Here is a 23,362-nt window from a genome sequence, read left to right as displayed (position 1 = left end):
TTACCACTCAGCCTATGTTCTGACCATGTCATTGATTCAGTTTTACTCATTCTTGAAATTACCTGATCTGTCATCTTTGCTCATGAAGATGCCCTCTATGAACTCCTCATCATTGGTTGATTAAAAAAAAAAAAAACACCTCATGTATTTAGTAAGTAATGAGAAAAAATGTAGAAGAGAGAGAGGTGTAAGGGACTTACTATGCTCCCTTAATCTATCTTAGCTCCCCAAAGCCATCCTCAATAAATGCATAATCTAAGTAAAAAATGTGTGCTGAACAATCCCAAGTTGACTCCTTCCAAGATACTGCTCACTTGGAAACTGCAGAAGCTCCCAGTATGCTACTTCTTCCATGAAGACTGTGAAATCAACGTCTTTACCACACCAAATGAGAATTACTCATCCTTCTGTGATTTTAAAGCATTTTGCCCCTACAGCCATTAGAGCCCTGAACACTTACTTCAGAATGGAATGGTGACTTGTTTTGGTGTGTGTGGCTGATTTCCTTAATAAATTATGGATTCCTCAAGGGCAAGGACCATTTATTATTCACCTTTGCATCACCAGAGCCTTGTGGAGTGCTTAGTGGATAGCAGGAGCATAATTAGTATTTGTTGACTGAATAAACTAATAATCATCAGTGTGCCATAAAATTTTATAATTATAGGAATGCACCCACAAGCTAAATATAGCATTAAGAAGAAGAGAAATCTGTCATATCATCCAAAGTAGAAATTATGGAATCTATCTCATTGATCTGTTTGTAGATACCCCTTTGAAATTTATTATTAGGACTATTATTTTTTCCTTCTATGATTCTCAGAACTGTGTTCAGCCTTGACCTCTGACTTGATACTTTAGATTTTATTTGAAGCCTCCTTTAATTTTCCTCCACTTGAGTATGTTCCACTTAGCTCAAATTCAAAATGTCAAGAAAAAAAAAAATCTGTCTACTCAGGGCCATTTGATAATCTCTTTGAATCTGTTTGCTAAAATTCCATTGCCTTGACCTGAAAAATATTGTCAAGATGGGACTGTAAATTCATGTTTTGCCCATTTTGCTGTTCCAAATGCATTGCAGTTAATGACAAGATATAACAAGAAAAAATTAAGAAGAAGATGAAATGGGGATCAGAAACACAAAGTAGAATATAAGCTGGGCTGCAGCCAAGGGCCTGATGTTTTCTGGGTCCACAAGCCTGTGAATGCAGAAGTGTCTCAACTGCTGTGGTAAGCTGGGATTTAGAGGTCTCACCCAGGGCAGGTAGACTGGAGCAGCAGCGCCTGCAGGAAGGGTGTCTGCGAAAGGACCGCCGCTGTAGTGTGGGCTTTGGCTTAGGGGTCTGGGAGCCCAAGGAGAAAGCAGAGGAAGAATCTTGTCAGGTTCCTGGGCCAGACTCTCTAGAGTTCACAGTTTTATCTGCCATATTTATATGTCATTTTGGGGGTAGAAGACCCAGGATATCAAATTAGCCTTCTTTGGACAGGAAGGTTAAATGGAGGCCACCATAAAACCATTAGACAGAAAGAGGTAGCCAGAGAGGAAGACAGAGACTAGGGGAGAGAGAGAGTGAGCAAAGAAGCACATGCTTTCTACTCGACTGGCTGCAACATCAAAGATCCAAACACTGGAGGAAAACTGGTGAAGACAGCCCTTCAAATCACCAATCAAAAAGATAAATATGATCCATAAAAATATATAAAGATAAAATATACATAACTTTGGTAATTATGTTCAGCTCTTCAAAAAGATAAAGCAGGACTCAGCAAACTATGACCCTACCAGCTACTAACCTGTTTTCTCATTTTATCTATTTCTTTTTTCATAGCTTCATTGAGATATAGTTTACATGTCATAAAGTTCATCTATTTAAACTGTAGAGTTCATTGGTATTTATTATATTTATAGAGTTGTGTAACTATCACCATAATCTAATTTTATAATATTTTCATCATCCCTTAAAAAACCCCATACGTGTTAGCAGTCACTCCCCATTCTCCACTTCCCTGGGCCCTGCTGCTGCTGCTACTAAGTCACTTCAGTCATGTCCAACTCTGTGCGACCCCATAGACGGCAGCCCACCAGGCTCCCCTGTCCCTGGGATTCTCCAGGCAAGAACACTGGAGTGGGTTGCCATTTCCTTCTCCAATGCATGAAAGTGAAAAGTGAAAGTGAAGTCGCTCAGTCGTGTCCGACTCTTCGCAACCCCATGGACTGCAGCCCACCAGGCTCCTCCATCCATGGGATTTTCCAGGCAAGAGGACTGGAGTGGGGTGCCATTGCCTTCTCCTCCCTGGGCCCTAGGTAACCATTAATCAGCTTTCTGTCTCTGGAGATTTGTCTGTTCTGCACATGTCTTATAAGGGGATCATAGAATAGGTGGTCTTTCAGATCTGGCTTCTTTCACTTAGCAGAGTGGTTTCCTAGTTTATCTGTAGTATAGCATGTATCAGTACTTAGTTCTTTTTGTTGCCAAGTAATATTGCACTGGATGAACATACTACATTTTTGCTTATCTGTTTCTCAGTTGATGGACATTTGGGTTGTTTTCACCTTTTCGCTATTATGAAGAAGGTTCCTATGGACATTCATGTATAAGATTTTTTATTAATATATGTTTTCATTTCTCTTGGGTATATATACCTTGAATTGGAATCTCTGCATCATATGATAACTATGTTTAACATTTTGAGGAACTACAAAACTGTTTTCCAAAATAGCTCGAGTGATCTGCTTTGTAAGTAAAGGGTTTTTTTGACACCCATCCACATCCATTTTTTTACATATATTCTTGACTGCTTTCACAATACAGAGTTGAGTATATGTAGTTAAATAAAAGCCATGTGGCCTGAAAAATCTAGCATATTTAATATCTGGCCCTATTAGAAAATGTTTGACCATTAATCCTTGACATAAAGGCAGATGTATCTACTCAAAGCCCTTAAACATAAGAAGCAAAAATAGATATAAACAAAATAAAAATACAGACCAATATGAAAATGAAAAAAGTCTCAAAAATCTTGGCAATGAAGATACTAGTAGTTGAAATTTTTGAATATCTTAATATTTGAGATAAGATACAGATGAGACACAGAAAAGAGGGAATTAATTAGAATCTGAAACTAAGATTGAGAAATTCATCAGTGAAACCTGCAAAAAAAGAGAAAATCGGAAAACAGAGCTAAGAAGTATGAGAATACATTGCCAGAAGAAAAGAATACAGGGAATGGAGAAAAAGATTTGAAGAGGTAGTTGTTGAAAATTTTCTAGAATTGAAGAAAAAAATAACATAACTACACATAAATATCCATTGTTAAAAAAAAAAGCAGAGGGAGGTGGAAAAATGCTAACAAGTCTAGTATGTTAGTAAAGTTCTCACGTGTATTTTTGAAAACCTGGATAGTAAATACCTTTTCTTTGCTTCTCATATTCCTTACTGTTAGAATAATTGGCACAAACCCCATTCGGGAGTTTGGAGTCCACACTGGATGCAGATGCTGCCAAGTTCTCTAAAAACCTAAGTTTCAAAGCAGCACAGACTGGTCCCAAGCCTCTTCTCTTCTTTTTTTTTTTTTTAAATTTTATTTTATTTTTAAACCTGAAACACTGTATTAGTTTTGCCAAACATCAAAACGAATCCGCCACAGGTATACAGGCGCTCCCCATCCTGAACCCTCCTCCCTCCTCCCTCCCCACACCATCCCTCTGGGTCGTCCCAGTGCACCAGCCCCAAGCATCCAGTATCGTGCATCGAACCTGGACTGGCAACTCGTTTCGTACATGATATTACACATCCTATGAGATTCATGCACACCCTGTGAACACTTTATACCCAAGAAGGGGGGCAGTTCTGATTATAGTCATCCCTATGTATCACTGGGTTCTGTATTTGAAGATTCAAATCCCATCTGATTTGTATTTTGAGTGCAAATGGATCAGAAAATATTTGGGAAAATAAAATTTTAGAAAGTTCCAAAATGCAAAACTTTAGTTTGTCACATGCTGGCAACTATTTACATAGCATTTACATTGTGTTTACAGCGTATTATCGGTAATCTAGAGATTATTTTAAGTATTCCAGAGGATGTGCGTAGGTTATATGCAAATACTACACCATTTTATATAAAGTGAATTTTAATTTCCTACAGAGTTCTAGAACTAATCCCCCATGGATAGAGGGAAGACTGTAGTCTCAAGCAGGTCCAGCCTATTTCTCTACAATTCCAAGCATGCAAAAGTGACCCTTTTTCCTAATGCAGCTGAGATGGTTTATGGTTTAGCTTTATTTTGCCCTGCATTTTTAAATTGGATGAGCATTTTCAGATATTGCAGTTAACCCTTGAAGAGCACGAATTTGAACTGTTCAGATCCACTTACACGAAAATGTTTTTCAGTAGCTATGTACTACAGCAAATTTGGAAAACTCAGCAGTGGCCACAGGACTGGAAGAGGTCAGTTTTCATTCCAATCCCAAAGAAAGGCAATGCCAAAGAGTGCTCAAACTACCGCACAATCGCACTCATCTCACACGCTAGTAAAGTAATGCTCAAAATTCTCCAAGCCAGGCTTCAGCAATACGTGAACTGTGAACTTCCAGATGTTCAAGCTGGTTTTAGAAAAGGCAGAGGAACCAGAGATCAAATTGCCAACATCTGCTGGATCATGGAAAAAGCAAGAGAGTTCCAGAAAAACATCTATTTCTGCTTTATTGACTATGCCAAAGCCTTTGACTGTGTGGATCACAATAAACTGTGGAAAATTCTGAAAGAGATGGGAATACCAGACCACCTGACCTGCCTCTTGAGAAATTTGTATGCCAGTCAGGAAGCAACAGTTAGAACTGGACATGGAACAACAGACTAGTTCCAAATAGGGAAAGGAGTTCGTCAAGGCTGTATATTGTCACCCTGTTTATTTAACTTCTATGCAGAGTACATCATGAGAAATGCTGGACTGGAAGAAACACAAGCTGGAATCAAGATTGCCATGAGAAATATCAATAACCTCAGATATGCAGATGACACCACCCTTATGGCAGAAAGTGAAGAGGAACTAAAGAGCCTCTTGATGAAAGTGAAAGTGGAGAGTGAAAAAGTTGGCTTAAAGCTCAACATTCAGAAAACGAAGATCATGGCATCTGGTCCCATCACTTCATGGGAAATAGATGGAGAAACAGTGGAAACAGTGTCAGACTTTATTTTTCTGGGCTCCAAAATCACTACAGATGGTGACTGCAGCCATGAAATTAAAAGAAGCTTACTCCTTGGAAGGAAAGTTATGACCAACCTAGATAGCATATTAAAAAGCAGAGACATTACTTTGCCAACAAAGGTTCGTCTAGTCAAGGCTATGGTTTTTCCTGTGGTCATGTATGGATGTGAGAGTTGGACTGTGAAGAAGGCTGAGCGCCGAAGAATTGATACTTTTGAACTGTGGTGTTGGAGAAGACTCTTGAGAGTCCCTTGGACTGCAAGGAGATCCAACCAATCCATCCTGAAGGAGATCAGCTCTGGGATTTCTTTGGAAGGAATGATACTAAAGCTGAAACTCCAGTACTTTGGCCACCTCATGCGAAGAGTTGACTCATTGGAAAAGACTCTGATGCTGGGAGGGATTGGGGGCAAGAGGAGAAGGGGACGACAGAGGATGAGATGGCTGGATGGCATCACTGACTCAATGGACGTGAGTCTGAGTGAACTCCGGGAGTTGGTGATGGACAGGGAGGCCTGGCGTGCTGTGATTCATGGGGTTGCAAAGAGTCGAACACGACTGAGCGACTGATCTGATCTGATATTTATATTTATTTAAAGATTAAATATTAAATATATATTATATAAATTTTATGATCAGATCAGATCTGTACTACAGTACTATAGGCTTCCCTGGTGGCTCAGATGGTAAAGAATCTGCCTGCAATGCAGGAGACCCAGGTTCAGTCCCTGAGTCCAGAAGGTCCCCTGGAAAAGGGCATGGCAACCTCTGTCCATAGGATTCTCCAGGCAAGAACACTGGAGTGGGTTGCCATGCCCTTCTCCAGGGGATCCTCCAGACTCAGGAATTGAACCTGGGCTTCGCATATGGCAGACAGATTCTTTACCATCTGATCCACCAGGGAAGCCTAAAGAGTTGGACACAACTGAGTGACTTTCAGTTTTACTTTTCACAGTACTATACCACCTGCTGTTGGTTGAATCCTCAAAAGCAGGAAGTATACATATTATTATGTACAGAACTATAAAGTTATATGGGGATTTTTGACTCCGAGGGGTGTGGCATCCTAACCTGCGCATTGTTCAAGTGTCAACTATATGAGATAGTATTATGAGAAATACATTCTCAAATAATAAATCAAGAGTTGAAAGTCGGGACTTCCCTGGCAGTCCGGTGTTTAAGACTCCATGCTTCCGCTGCAGGAGAACGCGTTCTCTTCCTGGTTGGGAGATCAAGATCACATATGCTGCATGGGGTGGCCAAAACAACAGTCAAAAAAAGAGTTGAAAGTAAATCCCCTTTTCTTATAGAAGCACAGTTTCCTGATGTTTCAAAAAGCTAGGTTTTAAGCATTTTTGATCAAACCTTGTAAAGAGTTGTTGTTGTTTTTTTTTTTTTGCTTATTTACAAATTACTTTTAGCAATGAATGAAATGCATTATGAGAAGGAAAGGTCAGTTTATAGTTTCCTTATAGCTAAGCTGTTTTTCATTTTTTCATAACTGGGATAATTATGATTACATATTTATCTTAGAGATTTAGGTTTGGTAAACAAATGTGATGAGTTAATACCAGCATCAGGCCTGTTTGAATAACTTAAGAGCTTGCATCAGGTATTTTGCTGGACCTGGCCTCTTCCATATTTCCACAGAACTGTTTTCCCAGCTAAGTACTCTTGTGCAGATTGGATGTGCCTGACAATAGGAGCAATTTTTCAGCAACACTTGTGTGTTGGTTATGTCTGCCCAGTATCAACCCCATTATACTCTCTCTTTTTTTTTTTTTAGTGACTTTTTTGCTCCTGACATCCCTTAATTTCAGAGTTCAAATTTCCACTGAAATCCAGAGGAAATGGAGAGCAGAGGAAGAGCTGCTTGTAAATAAAATACACTCTCTGCTGTAGTCTCCAGAGATGGCCTCTGTCAGTGCCTCCCTTTCTGAGTGTGGCTGGAACAGTGATGTCAGTCTGTCTTCCTTCTGTGCCCCGTTGGTTGCTCGACTGCTAAGTAACAGATTTTAAAAAGTCGATGGCTCCTAATGAAATTCACTGGCCGCCCCCTCCTTCAGTGAACTGAGTGCGCAGTGAGAATGAGTCAGGATAAAGGTATGTTCCCTGAACTCAATTTCAATGTCTCAAACAGCCTTTTAAACAAAGCCTGTAATTTTAGGCTTTGGTTTTGATCTCTGGCAATGATAAGCTTGTCTCTCCTTTAGGCTCAATAGAATTTACTGACTTTTTCTGATTCATCAGCCAGTTCTTATGATTCATGGACCAGGAAGGAAAATTAATTTGAATGAAAAGAGGAAGTAGATGATTACAAATCCCTTTCTTATAAAAATCCCACACATGTTTCAGTATATGTAAAAATGTAAAGGTGGCTTGATCCAGCTGGCTATGTAGAACATGAATCTGAGGCAGTTGGAATCTCCTGGTGCAATAATGGCCACTTCTCTGCTTGGTAATATATTTGAGAATGAATGCTTCCATTTCTTCTCAGGTTCCATTTCTTTATATTTACTAATACTAATGGAAATCAAGATTCCATTGCTATTACAAAAATCACTGAAAGCCAATTATAATATTATGAAGTATCATCCCTTATATCCTGAGAATGAGTGACTTGTGTTCTCCTGGCATCTTAAGATATTTCTAAAACAGTCCAAGGAAACTCATTAAAAGCCAAAGGAAAAAGAAGAGGAAATCAGTTCAGTTCAGTCGATCAGTCGTGTCTGACTCTTTGCGACCCCATGGACCGCAGCATGCCAGGCTTCCCTGTCCATCACCAACTCCCAGAGCTTACCCAAACTCATGTCCATTGAGTCGGTGATGCCATCCAACCATCTCATCCTCTGTCATCAGGGTCAAATGAGTCAGGTCTTTGCATCAGGTGGCTAAACTATTGGAGTTTCAGCTTCAACATCAGTCCCTCCAAGGAACACTCAGGACTTATCTCCTTTAGGATGGACTGGTTGGATCTCCTTGCAGTCCAAGAGACTCTCAAGAGTCTTCTCCAACACCACAGTTCAAAAGCATCAATTTTTTGGCGCTCAGCTTTCTTTATAGTCCAACTCTCACATCCATACATGACTACTGGAAAAACCATAGCCTTGACTAGATGGACCTTTATTGGGAAAGTAATGTCTCTGCTTTTTAATATGCTATCTAGGTTGGTCATAACTTTCCTTCCAAGGAGTAAGCATCTTTTAATTTCATGGCTTCAATCGCCATCTGCAGTGATTTGGGAGCCCCCAAAAATAAAATCAGCCACTGTTTCCCCATCTATTTGCCATGAAGTGATGGGACCGGATGCCATGATCTTAGTTTTCTGAATGTTGAGCTTTAAGCCAACATTTTCACTCTCCTCTTTTCACTTTCATTAAGAGGCTCTTTAGTTCTTCACTTTCTCCCGTAAGGGTGGTGTCATCTGCATATCTGAGGTTATTGATATTTCTCCTGGCAATCTTGATTCCAGCTTGTGCTTCATCCAGCTCAGTGTTTCTCATGATGTACTCTGCATATAAGTTAAATAAGCAGGGTGACAATATACAGCCTTGACGGACTCCTTTTCCTATTTGGAACCAAATAGCTCTTAGTAAATGCAATACACACTGTGCCATGTTCTCCAAAGATGGGCACCATCAGTTACTTCCCTCCCCTGATGTGTGCCCTACTCCCCACATAAAGTGGTGGAGTCTGTTTCCCCTCCCTTTAACTTTTTGGACTTGCTTAGGAAGTGAAACTGTCAGTTGATAAGTTTTGCCTGACTCTTTGCAACCCCGTGGGCTATAGCCCACCAGGCTCCTCTGTCCGTGGAATTCTCCAGGCAAGAATATTGGAGTGGGTTGCCATTTTCTTCTCCGGGGATCTTCTCAACCCCAAGGATCAAACCTGGGTCTCAGACTTTCTTAGACCAAGATAATCTGATGGAAGTGATACTGCCCCATAATGGGTCAAGCGTTTAGGAGGACAGGCAGTTTCAGTTTCCTTTCTTTTGGAAGCCAGCCACAATATAAGAAGTCTGGTTACTCTGAGACGACCATGATATTAGCATCTCCAAGCTAATTGTGTGGAGTGACCACATGAATAGGCATATTTAACCCGCCTCCAGGCTTCCCAGGTAGCTCAAACAGTAAAGAATCCACCTGCAATGTGGGAGACCTGGGTTTGATCCCTGGGTGGGGAAGATCCCCTGGAGAAGAGCATGGCAACCCACTCCAGTATTCTTGCCTGGAGAATCCCCATGGACAGAGGCGCCTGGGGGATACAGTCCACGGGTTCACAAAGAATCTGACATGACTGAGCAGCTAACACGTCAGCCCACTGTTGTTTCAAGCATCCCAGCTCTGATTCCAGACATAGGAGTGAAGAAGCCTTCTTGTCGGATCCAGCCCAAGTAGACACCACACAGAACAGAAAACTGCCCAGCCCAGATTGTAAAATATTTTAAGCCACCAAGTTTGTTATGTAGCAATCAGTAGCTGAAACACTGTGGTCCTGGCGTCCTGATTTTTTGCACATCAGAATTCTAAGTATGTCATTGTCATTTTAAATTTTATTGTCATTTTTATTTTATTGCATTGTTTTATTTTAATTTTTATTGCTTGTCATTTCAAACACATATTGCAAAATTCTGAGGATATCATTGTCATTTTAAATTTTACATGGTTTATAAATACAAATGAAAAACACAATATGCTTTTTTTCCTAAACCAAAATTGAGGTTTCCAGTGAAGCAAAGTAAAAGTAATCTTACCTAGTAATAGTACATACTTAAATCAGATCCAGAATGACCAATATTACAGGTTTCACATGTCCTTGGCAGAAAACTGCTTGTTTGCAGTCTACTCCCAGTTCCATTGCTGAAAAGAAAATAAAAAACAATACCTAGGGACCAAAGGAAAACCCCAGAACTCCTCGCTGCACAATTAACAATCTCTTCCACTTGAGCTTTAAAAAAAATCTTTGTGAGCACAGTTTAGTCTCCCTACATTTTATCAGTAATGCTGGGGAAAATCCAAAATATTTAAAGAAACATTTTGGACTCTCATCCCCTGCTTAGATTTATACCTGTGACCTCAGTCTTCAAAGATTCAAATCAGAATCTTTGAACCTGAAAGACGATATGTAGTTGTTCAATGTGTATTGGTGTTTTTTTTTCATTATTGTTATTGACTGGGGACTTGATATTGCTCATTAGAATCTCCTAGAACTTTAAAATCAGGAATTAGTTTCCTAAGGCTTAGAACATTGAGATAAAAAGTAAAAAATAAAATCAAAGAGTCGCGAGAAAGCTTACATTTATTTCTGTTTGAACTCCTGATTTCCACATGTAACCAAAGAAGAAAAGGGACTAGTAATTTGTGGCAGAGCTGGGTCTTTCCAAAACTCAAGTTTCCCAAATGTTTATACCTCAGGGACTGCCTTTTACCTAGTCTCTGTTTAAAACTGATGAGCACAAGGGTGGTTCTCTGTTTAGGCTATTTCAGTACTAAAGCTTCAGTTTATTTGTAAGGTGAACAGTGGGAGAGCATGGATGTAGTAGGATTGGGAGAGAATAAAAGGCTGGACTGCATGTAAGTGGCAGCTATGGGTGGACTTTAGCCCTGGTGGTATCATCATTATCATCGTAACAGCTACTAATTGCTGGTATACCAGCACCCTGTGCTAAGCATTTTGTGTATATTATCTCAGTTTTCACAAGAATCTTGTGAAGCACGTATATCTAGTCCTACAGTGAGACAAGAAAATGAAAGAAATGCGAGGCTTAGAGAGGTGTCCAGATTTGCAAAGCTGTTGAATTGTGCAGTTGGGGTTAGAACCACAAGTGACTCCTAAAGTCTCCAGGGCTCTCTTTATCACCACCCCCAGTGCTTCACCGTTCGCCATTTTGTCGTCAAATCTTTCATTGAGAAAAATGACACGTAAACGTTAAATTAGACCTAGAGAGCTCTGATTCCATAAAAGGAATTGTTAGGCTCCATGCCCCAGAAAGAATTTGAAGTGATTCAGGCTAGCAAATTGTTTCTTCATCTTCTAATTTCCAAGAAAGACTGCCTTGTCTCTTTAAGGTACTGAAATGTGCCTAGTTTTCCTCATTTTTCACATATATAGTGCGGGCATAATAATAATATTTAACTTTATAGAGCTGTTTCAAGCATTAAATGTTAATTCATATTAAGTCTTTAGTATACTCTGTAACATAGTAAGCATGCAGTATGCATTGGTATTTTTATCAGCATAACAGCTCTTTCAGTATGTAACTGGTGTAGAATATTTTGTCCTGGATCATTCCTATGTATCTTTCAAATATGCGCCTCTCTTCCTTTCTTCATCATTATGCCTGGTGTATATTAATTGATTCGAGTTGTCATAACAAAATGCCATAGACTGGGTGGTTTAAACAGTAGCTATTTATACCTCACAGTTACAGAGGTTGAGAAGTCCCACAATCTGGGTGCTGGCCAATTTGGTTCCTAACTAGAGCCCTCTTCCTGGCCTGCAGATGACCATTCTCTTGCTATGTTCTTACTTGGGGGAGAGAAGGAAAGAGAAAGGGAAAGAGTTCGCTCATGTCTGTCCTTGTAAGGGCACGAATCCCATTGTGAGGACTCTACTCTCATGACTTAATTAACTCTTTATGTCCCTATTTCCAAATACCATCATACTGAGGGTTGGGGTTTCAACAAATGAATTTTACAGAGACTTAATTCAGTTCATAGCACGTAGCTTATATCATCATCTCACAGCTCTCTTAAGACTGATATTTCTTGGTTCTTGTCTGTCCCCTTTCCACATGGAACCTTTAAAAAGCTAAATTGATGGCATCATTCATTCATTCAATAACAGTCCTGAGACTGTAGGATAAAAGGAAAATTCTGCTTTCATGCATAAAGTCTCCATAGGCACAGCCATTTTGAATTAGTGTTATTGTCTAAAAAGGACATAATGTCTGCTAAGTCTGGACTCAAATAGTGGAACTGGATTCAGTCTCACTTGCTGAGTTCATCATTCATGGTGATTGGGCAGGAGAAGGAATGCAATTGAAAATAATTTCTTGATACCCATCATGAATAGGCTTCAGCAGAATGTCAGTGGAAGATATGATCATGGTACACATTTAAAGCCATTATCTAAGAGCATCACAGCTGCTCATATGCCTTGCACATTCTTTGTCCTTCATCTATTATTGACATAGGCATACCATTGCCATGCCTCAGCTTGACCCAGAGGGTCAGTGAAACTTTCCCAATTGTTTGTAATTTTTATATATAGGCCGAGTTTTTCCATGTATTTCCTTGGCAGTTTTTTTCCAAGTTAATTAAAAGTTTACATTTTAATTTTCCTGGCATACTCCACTCTTTCAAAGGACTTCCCCCCACCTCAAATCCTTCTTTAGTTATCTTGGGAAAATTACCAGTGAAGCATTACTTTCTACTCTTTTGAAAGCTACATGAAACAGTTATTCATGTTTATTGCTTTGATCTAAGAGCACATTCATTTCTTTAATGGGTGACTGAAATCTTTTATTCAACTTTTGGTTGATGAACATACAATTTCTGATTTTTTAAAATATCTCTCTCAAATTTGTATTCAGACTATTGCCAAAGAATATGTTAAAACTCTACTGAAGAGTAAAAAAAATGAATTTTTTAAGGCTATTTTATCTTAGAAAATCTATGCCATTGAAAACACTATTCCCCTCTAACCTAGTCTGTGAGCAACTCAGTTGGTATCAACATGGAAATCTTGTAATACTCCATGGTTCTCTCTAATCAGGGAAACTCCAAGTAAGTTGTAAATTACATTTATTAATCTACATCTAACGTGTAAATTCCATTCATTATTTGCAACTTTTTTCATTTATTCATTTTTGCCAGTCTTGTTACTTAGAGAGGGCTTCCCTGATAGCTCAGTTGGTAAAGAATCCACCTGCAAGGCAGGAGACCCAGGTTCGATTCCTAGATTGGGAAGATCCTCTGGAGACAGGATAGGCTACCCGCTCCAGTATTCTTGGGCTACTTTCAATTTATGATTCAGTGTCTGTGCAATTCTTTAAAAAATACATAGTCACTAAACAGTTGCTTGATCACACTTTAATCAACTGGTACAGTATTAAAGAGGACATCCAGAAATAAAGGAAAATAGAGTTGTTGGGACTAGGGAAATAGGGAGTGGGGACAAGTAATCTGGGGAATTTACAGTTGTATCATAAATTTCTTTATAGCTGGCACAATATCTATGATCACAGCACTATATTTAATAGATAATGCATTATAAAACTCAAAACGTTGAATGGAGAAAAAGGACATTTTTATAAAAGTTGTTTTCTTCACCATATCAAAGGTGAAGTTTGAATTTCATTGGGCCGGAAGGCAGTAACAAACTTGATCTGAACCTTTTATAAAATTACTGTTTGAGTTGTCTGATCATAACCAAAATGGCACTCTCATAAACAAATTACTTTCCTACAACCAGTTGCAAGAGGCTACTCCTTCCAACTAGTAGGATATCAAAAGTATTTGTGGTCCATCTTGAATTTCAAAGTCATTATGTCCCTGCTTAATGATTTTTCCTATTTTTAATTTTGTGTTCTTTTGCTTGCATCATCCTTGACCTATTCATATTACTGTGATTACCATTTCTCACGCTGGCCTCCCTTCCTGGGTCCCACTCTCCCTCTTCACACCTCCCTCTGCCCGCCTCTCCCAGTTTCTCACTCCTACTGGTCTTTATCTTCACTGCAACCTCCCTTTAGGATATTTTCAATAGCTCCCTTGATTTCCTCACCAACATGACTCTCTCCTTAAGCAATTTCAGCATTCACCATTCTAGTCTATGTCACATACTTCTCTTTTTCCCAGCCAATTAGTGCTACTCTGCAATAGATACTGATTGATTCTGAGTAGCCTTAACTGAGCCATCTCTGCTTCTCAGTGAGCCTTTGGATTATCTTTACTTGATTCTTAGGTAATCTTTAGGAAACAGATTGCCCATAAGTCTTGTGCTTAACACCTTCTATTCTCACTCTCTATATAAGATAGGAAAACAACCTGATGTTCTCTTACTTACTTTATCTGAACACTGCTTTCTGTTTTTCTCCCTTCTTTGCCACTTTTCCTCCCATTTAGGTAAGGAAGTAAATAATTCATTCTTACCAAAGAATGAATTATTGCCATGCAAAACAATTGCCATGCAATTTTCTTCTTTGGGAACTTGTTTTCATTCAATTTTCCACAGTTGCCTTGCATCTTAAATACCTCCCTATTCTAGGTTTTTCCCCTCCATCTAAAAACCTGCATCACGGTTCGTGCTTAAAAGAACGTGCTCATTATCCTGCTGCTTTGTCAAGTTACCTCCCTGCCTCTCTTCTTCACCAGCAGACTTCTTGAAGAGGAGTCCATGCAAGCTCTCTGTACTCATCACCTTCTGTTCTCTGCCAAGCCTTGCTGTTCTCTTCAATTCATCACCCATAACGTTGAGCACCAAATCTGCTGACCTCTCATGTTCTTGTCCTTAAAAACTCTTCTGCATAAGTTGTACTGGTAACTTCCCTTCCTTGAATAGTCTCCCTCCCTTGGTTTTCATAATACTCTCTTCTTTTTTATTTTCCTGTAAATCCCAGGCCATGACTCATTTTTCGTGTGACTCATAACTCTGGAATAGATGTGTTTTTCAGGGATTGCCTTTGCCTTTTTCACATCACAGTGGTAATTTTCAAATCTATCCACTTGAGCTCAACTTGTTTTCTCACCTTCTTTTCTGTCCTCTTCCCGGGAATAATAGATTATTCTCAGAAGTACAAAACTTGTCCACGACTTGCCTGCCCCAGTTTCTCTGATCTCTGTTATTGTTTCTCCCTGTTCCTTCTATTCTTCCTCTTAATCCTTTTCTCATTTTCCTAATTTTGAAGCCAGTGTAATTTTTGTTTTACTTGATAGCCGTAGACTTTCAGGTCAGTAGTTGTCAAAACTGATCATCAAAATCGCTCTTTCACTAATTATGGTTTGATGAGTCTCTTTACAGCCTCAATGTATTGGAGTCTCCAGGGATGAAGTCCCAATAGCTGTATGATTTTTAAAGTTCCTCCTTGTTTTCTGATTCGGGGGTACTTCACCTTTAGATTCTTTATCATATCTTTGTGTCCATCCCCTTGTTTCTATTGTGGGAGTCACTCCTTCATCATGTTCTTGCCCCAGGTCTTCATCATGTCTCACTTGGACTACTGCCATGATTTCCTGGCTGGTATCCCTGCCTCCAGCTTTCTGTCTACCAATCTGTTTACTTTCCCGTGAGATTAAGGAAATTTCTCTTCTGATTGGGCACTCATCTCAGAAATCTTAAATGCCTCTCCATTTCCTGTAAAATCTTTCTGTTGCTTAACCTGGTCCGAACAATCCCCTCATGACCTCATTCTTCTCACTATTACCCTTCCCGGACCTATCATGCAAGTCAGAAGGGATATTTTACACTAATTTCTGCACTTGCCTTTTTGCCTTTCTTTCCTACCTTAAGCTCAAAATCCACATGTTCAGACATAGCTCATCTTTAAATTCCAGTTGAAATTCCTTCTTCCTTACAAAAACCTTTCTGATACCATCTATGGGAAGTAACTGCTGCTTTCCCTGAATTTTTATGTAACTTGATCCCTTTCTTCTAATATTTATCTTCTACCTTTTATTATAGTGTGTGTGTGTGTGTGTGTATGTGTGTATGTGTGTGTGTATTCCCCCCAACCATGGAATTCTCCAGACAAGAATACTGGAGTGGATAGCTATTTGCTTCTCCAATATATCTTCCTAACCCAGGGGTTGAACCCGGGTCTCCTGCATTGCAGGTGGATTCCTTATATATATGTATATATATATTTGAAAGAAGATCCATATGTAATTCATCCTTTTACCTGTCACATTTTATCTAATACACTTTTGAATCTTAAATATATATGTATATTTATATCTATATTTTTTGAATAATAAGCAATCACCAAAGTTTATATAAAACTGTTCTAAGTATTTTGCATTTCAAGCATCAAATCCTCACTGGATTTAATAAAGCATATTTAGGAGGTACTGATGTTATCTTTCTTGTACAGATGAGGAAATTGTGCATCAGAGCAGTCAAGTAACTCACCAAGGTCACACAGCTGGTAAATGGACCTCAAGTAACCTGGCCCCAGAGTCCATGCTCATAACCTCTCTACTATTCTGCCTCTTTTAGAATAAATTCCATTCAGTCAACTTTAGTACATGCTTTTTAAAAAAATTTATTTGGTTCAGGGCCCTTGTTCAAAACATATCTTTTCTTTTAATTGAATTTGACAGAAGGAAATTATAAAATTTAGTATAAATTACCTTCAGGAAAGCAAAATGATATGATTTATAATTAGAATGCATCAGCTTCAAGAAAGAAGTAGAAATTGGGTCATAGGAAACACTAAAAATGTTGAACAATTTGAAGTTCTATTGTACAGTTTCATAAGAGTGTAAATCGATGTGGTTGTAAATCAACAAGTAATTGAAATGATCAATTGTTGATACTTACACATTTAATTAGATGATTTCGAAGAAATAGGGTGATTTTCCTTTCTCCAGCATTCTCCCCACTAATGCCAGAGTCTTTGCAAGTAAACACAATCTATGGTTATATGCCACCATGAAAAAAGTTTGTTTTTTTTTTCAAATGTGGCTCACAGACTTTGTAACACAATAAACTTCACTTGATTTGAAAAAAAAAAGAGACAAACAAATGAAAAATGTAGAAGGATCTGTCTAACCTATTAAAGATGGAATTGAATAGTAACAGTAATACTACTTCTACGAATAATAATAAGTGAGTAGCTCCATGTCGGAGGCTTGGAAAGGAAGGAAGGGAAGGTGAGAGGGAGGAAAGAAGGAAAGAAAAAGGGAAGAAAAAATTGGAAACATAGTTTTGAGCCTGAGATGAAAATAAGCTCTAATATCTACCTTCTATTTACTACTAGTAGCTGACAACTGAAATAGTAATAGCTGAAACCGTCTAACCATTAACAATGTTAATTTCCACATGAAAGAGGAGAAAGAGTTAGAATTAAAATCTTACACATTTTTAGATCGACAATGGCACCCCACTCCAGTATTCTTGCCTGGAAAATCCCAAGGATGGGGGAGCCTGGTGGGCTGCCGTCTATGGGGTCGCACAGAGTCGGACACGACTGAAGCAACTTAGCAGCAGTAGCAGCATAACATTGACAAATACAGAAAAAAATTTTTGAAGTTTGTCATTAGATCCAAGTCACATTGGTAAGATTACTTTGGCCACCAACATATAAATACTGTCAATGTAGATGATTTTGGGGGGACAGCCTCCTTCTCCCTAGATCATACACATGGCCATTCACCCAGCAGATTGCCTTTCTTTCTAAGCACCATGGTTTCTCTTTCTTTTTCCTGTAAGGGCTTGATCCAAGGTTGTTAGTATGAATGAGCAATACAATATTAGTTCATTTCCATCTGCATAGACATTCCTGGCACACCTGTGGGGACTGTGCCATTGTTTAAATAGACAATGATAAGCCTTTATATAACACAGGTATTACACCACTTTATGGGCTGTTATTATATATTCTTGAAAACAGCTCTCTTTGTGGGTTTGGTATAAGTTTTCTATATTTACAGGTATAGTTATTTAACAACAGACATTAAATAATATCCCCAAAGCTTTTGAGAAATACATAGCTATATTTTTAAGATCAGACTATGCCCTGATAATCTGATACCAGAATATCTTTTGGAAGAAGAGATGCAGTGAATCACACTGACAGGAACCAAAAGATTTCATTCAAGTGGACTTTTTAGAATAGTGACATGGCAAAGGAAATAAAATAAACATTTTACTCAATGTTACAGTTTTGTAGTGTGAGGGCTAGAGACCCAAATTAAAGAAAGGAAATATAAGCATTGAGATCAGCTGGCATTTATTCAGATCAAGGATCTCTACTAGGAAACAGTTCTGGGAACTGACATATTTAACACACTGTAAAAATACTTTCTTGAACACATAGAGTTATTTTTAGTGTTAATTTTTCTGAGACATTGTGTCAGAATTGACTCAAGACTTCAGTGTTGAATTAGAGCCTATTAAATTGTAATGATGGCCCTGTGATGTACTATCAAATTATCTTTAAACATAACTGGCTCAGTTCAGTTCAGTCACTCAGTCGTGTCCGACTCTTTGCAACCCCATGAATCGCAGCACGCCAGGCCTCCCTGTCCATCACCAACTCCCAGAGTTCACTCAAACTCATGTCCATCAAGTCGGTAATGCCATCCAACCAGCTCATCCTCTGTTGTCCCCTTCTCCTCCTGCCCCCAATCCCTCCCAGCATCAGAGTCTTTTCCAATGAGTCAACTCTTCGCATGAGGTGGCCAAAGTATTGGAGTTTCAGCTTTAGCATCAGTCCTTCCAAAGAACACCCAGGACTGATCTCCTTCAGAATGGACTGGTTGGATCTCCTTGCAGTCCAAGGGGCTCTCAAGAGTCTTCTCCAACACCGCAGTTCAAAAGCATCAATTCTTCGGTGCTCAGCTTTCTTTACAGTCCAACTCTCACATCCAAACGTAACCACTGGAAAAACCATAGCCTTGACTAGACAGACCTTTGTTGACAAAGTAATGTCTCTGCTTTTGAATATGCTATCTAGGTTGGTCATAACTTTCCTTCCAGGGAGTAAGCGTCTTTTAATTTCATGGCTGCAATCACCATGTACAGTGATTTTGGAGCCCCCCAAAATAAAATCTGACACTGTTCCCATTGTTTCCCCATCTATTTCCCATGAAGTGATGGGACCAGATGCCATGATCTTAGTTTTCTGAATGTTGAGCTTTAAGCCAACTTTTTCACTAGTCATGGCCAAATACACAGTAACCTAATTCCTCAAATTATGAGACCATCTAATAAGATTTAAAATATAAATGTAGCAGGTTGAAAGATGCATTGTACATTTTCATTGTATTATGAAAGCCAAGTGTGTTGGGAATTGCTCTTAGGTGCCTGAGCATGCCTGGAGATGACTGTTTTGAACTGCTTCACGGCTAAGTAACTGGTAATGTAGTTAGAAAACTAGGTTAAGCCAGTCTTCGATTGTTGGTTGGCTGACATCATGTTTGTTTTAGAACTCTGATCTTCCTAAAACGTTGGTCATAATGTCATTTTATGAAAAATTTATGAAGTGTGTAGAACGTTGCTATGTTGACTGTGAAACCAAATGATATTTCTCCTTCCCATAGTTGCAAGACATTTTTCTCACAAGGAAAAAAAACAGTTCATTTCACCTTTTCCTTAAGAATCACAGACCTATTTGACAACTGCCCCCCACCCCCTGAGTAGAATATTATCTGGCAACTTTGAAGTACATGGTTCAAATGGAATTACTCTAATAACAGTGCATGCAAGGTCCATGTGGGTATGTCTCATCTAACTTGATTATTCTCCTTAGATTCAAAATTATAGCCTGCAAATTGAAAATTATATATAGCTTTTGCAAGGCGAGACCATAATTCTAGGCTTGTACCATTTTTTTTCAATCCCAATAAATCACCTTCAAAGTAGGCCTGACACTCAACTGTCTTCTAACGTCCAGGAGAGCCCAAAGTCACCCATTTGACAAAGTACCGCTGTTTAGGTTCCCAGCAAACTTGAGACTCCTTTGAGAATTTTCTCACGTTTCTCTTATACCTGGGAAATATGCTGCAGGCCAGTATTGACTTTCTGCCTGCAGAGTCAATATATTACCTGTGCAGGTCCCTCCAAATTAGGCTTGCCTCCTTCACATCCCAGAAAAGGTCACGGTAAATGCACATCAGAACATGATAGCTGTAGGCGTCCCATGATAATTATGTTTACTGTGCCTACTTTATGTCTAAGATAGCCTACTAGCTTCTTGAACTATCTTTTAGAGCAAAGATTTACACGTTGTGGGTCACAGTACACTGGTGAGTCTCCTTGCAGTATTTTAGAGTGAAGTGAGATGGGATGGGATGGGATGGATTGGAATGGACTAGAATAGGGTAGGAGAGAATAGGAAATATCAAAGGGGACAGGGGAATAGAAGATATGGAGAGGTTCATTTTCAATAAAGGTTCATCAGGAACTTTTGAGTGATAGTTTGGATGTGAGTGTGCACAGTAAAAGCAGCCCTCCAATCTGGGTGATCTTCATACTTCACTGGAGATGATGAATTTGGTCAGGATGGCTAAAGTGAAGAACCTGGCACGTCACTGAGTTGACATACACAGAGTCTAGCCTGCTGCAGCAAACATGTGCCGCTGTGTCTGGGGACTATGGCCAGGGGGCTTAGAGTGGATTCCCTGTTGTCCAGGTGGGTTCTCAAGAGCTCTTCTGGGAATGTGTTGAAGTACGAAGGAAATTCTAAAATAGAACCAAGTATAGGACTAAGTGACCAAAGATTAGGAATACAAACTACCTGAATGAAGTAGGGAGCATTTCTTTGAACAGTTTACAAATCCCGATCTCTAAGTCTGTTGTTGTCTGTTCCAGCCACAGTATCCTAATGCTGACTTGCCAGCTTTGTGAAGAATGTGCCCTGTTATCTTCTATGACATTAGGTTTATTTGCTAAAAACACTGGTGGGTGACTGTACATTGTATCTTAACCCTTGTTAAGAAAACTCAAGAGCCCATTTAATATTTTCTCACCAGGGAATGGATCAGATCAATGAAATTTCTTGGCCTTCAAGTATCTGTTCATTTCAGAATAAAGGCCCATATTTTAGAAATAAGACCTTTTGATGCCTTCTTTTCAATTACCTCTTTTTCTAATTTAAAAATGATGCGTGCTTATCGTTGGAAATAGACCCATAAATGTCTTAAATCCACATTATTTCACAGTTGTCTTCCTTGTTTTACATTGATGAGTTTGTTTTAGTAGCACATCCAAATTGTTAGACTCAGAAGGTCAGTGAGGTAAAATTAAAGCAAGTACTTTAGAAGATTGTAAACACAGAATAAATTTTCAGCTTCATGTAAATGAGGTGTGATTTCCATAATAAAGCCGTAATTGTCACTGGTGCATAGCAATAAAGCCAAGGCTGCAATTACAAAGAAAAGAGATAATTCAGCACCATACTTTCTTTAAAAATAGCAATGAAATTCATTGAAGTCATATTTTATACTAAAAAATAAAGAGATTTTGTGTATTCTCAGTGGAAGCTACTAACTCCCATAAGTAGACTTTTCTAATGATAGTAATACTAAATGACAGATGTACTGGCTGAGTTTTTGTTTGTTTTTTTACTTTCCACAAGTAACTTCTTTCACTAAAATCTTTTCAGATCGCTTTGTTTTTCACATTAGTGATTCTTGCTAATTTAAGTATTTTAAGTATTTCAAGGATTAATTTTTTTTCTCCCTCATTGTGGAACTTTATCTTGACACAAGCTTGTCTTTTTTATTAATAGTATAGCTTTCAAAAAATAGTAGTAAAATATGCATAACTTAAAATTCACCATTCTATTTCTAAGTGTACAGTTCAGTAGCAATAAGTGCATTCACAGTGCTGTGCAACCATCACCACCGTCTATTTTCAGAACTTCTCATCATCCCAAACATAAACTCTGTACCCATTAAGCAATAACACCCTCATCCCCCCACCCCCACCCGCCCCAGCTCCCGGTAACCTCTATTCTATGCTTTGTCTCTGAATGTGCCTATTCTAGGCACTTCGTGTACGTGGAATCTTACAGTATTTGTACTTTTGTGTCTGATTCATTTTACTTAACATGTTTTCATGGTTCATTCACGTTGTAGCCTATGTCAGAATTTCACCCCTTTTTAAGGCTGAGCAATATTTCATTGCACGTACATATCACGTTTTGTTTTTCTGTTCACCTGTTGAGGGACTTTTGGGTTGTCTCCACCTTTAGGATAGTGTGAATGGTGCTGCCATGAATACTGATGTACAAATCTCTGAGTCCTTGTTTTCAGTTATTTTGAGCATATACCTAGGAGTGAAATTTCTAGACTATATAGTAATTGTATTTTTAACATTCTGAAGTACCACCAAACCATTTTCCACAGCAGCTGCACCATATTTCATGCTTACCACCAAGGCACCAGGGTTCCAATTGCTCCACATCTTTGTCAACACTTGTAGTATTCTAAATATCGACAAGAGCCATCTTAGTGAGTATTCATAGTACCTTATTGTGGGTTTAATTTGCTTTTCCTTAGTGACTAGTGATGTTGATCATCTTTGCCTGTGCTCAGTGGCCATTTGTTTATCTTTCGGGGAGAAATATCTCTTTAAATCCATTGCCCATTTTGGAATTGGGTTCTTTGGTTTCTGTTGAGTTGTAAGGGTGTTTATATATTCTGGGTAGCACTGTCTTTTTACAGAAAAACGTTTGTTTCTTTGTTTATTATTGGCTGTGCCAGGTCTCGGTTGTGCCATGGGGGATCTTCTGTCTTCGCTGCAGCTTGTAGGATCTTTAATTGCAGCACGCAGGATCTTCAGTTGTGGCATGATCTCTTTGTTGCAGCATGTGGGAGCTAGATCCCTGACCAGGGATCGAACCTTGCCCCCTGCATTGGAAGCATGGAGTCTTAGCCTCTGGACCACCAGGGGAGTCTAAACAGTCTTAATCTAGATACCATTATTCCATGGGCCCCGTACTGTGTTTTAAGGGTTTCCTTTTATTGAGAACATTGGAATGATTCTGTTTTCTATTAAGGAATTCACTCCTAAATGTAACTTGTTAACATTGCCTCTTATAAATGGCTACATCGGTAAGCAGGGCTTACACAGCCAACAGAAAAGTTACTAGCCTTTCACCAAATGTGAAGTATCAGCTTAGGAAATACTTAACTAAACGCTGTTCATTAAAAGAGCATTCATTTTCAGTTTGCCAAGTGGATTTCATAGGAGCTTTTAAACAGAAAGAAGCGTGTCCCCTCCACTTTCATTACCATCTCCCACTCTCACACCCCTTCTTTTGATCACTGTTACTCTTGACCCCATGGGCTTCCCAGGTGGCGCGTGTGGTAAAGAACCCTCCTACTAATGCAGGATACACAGGTTCGATTCCTGGGTCAGGAAGATCCCCTGGAGAAGGAAATGACAATCCACTCCAGTATTCTTGCGTTGAGAATCCCATGG

At 39.0% G+C, this 23,362-nt stretch overlaps 1 protein-coding gene across 4 annotated transcripts in view; it reads left to right on the top strand.

The window, feature by feature from the left end:
- ADGRV1 (adhesion G protein-coupled receptor V1) overlaps positions 1-23,362 on the top strand; it is a 543,743-nt gene that overhangs the window by 447,861 nt on the left and 72,520 nt on the right. The window lies entirely within an intron of this gene.

Source organism: Bubalus bubalis, chromosome 9 (genome assembly GCF_019923935.1).
Source record: "Bubalus bubalis isolate 160015118507 breed Murrah chromosome 9, NDDB_SH_1, whole genome shotgun sequence".
Lineage (NCBI taxonomy): Eukaryota > Metazoa > Chordata > Mammalia > Artiodactyla > Bovidae > Bubalus > Bubalus bubalis.
The sequence above is the reverse complement of the archived record's forward strand: the minus strand, read 5'-3'. Positions and strand labels throughout refer to the sequence as shown.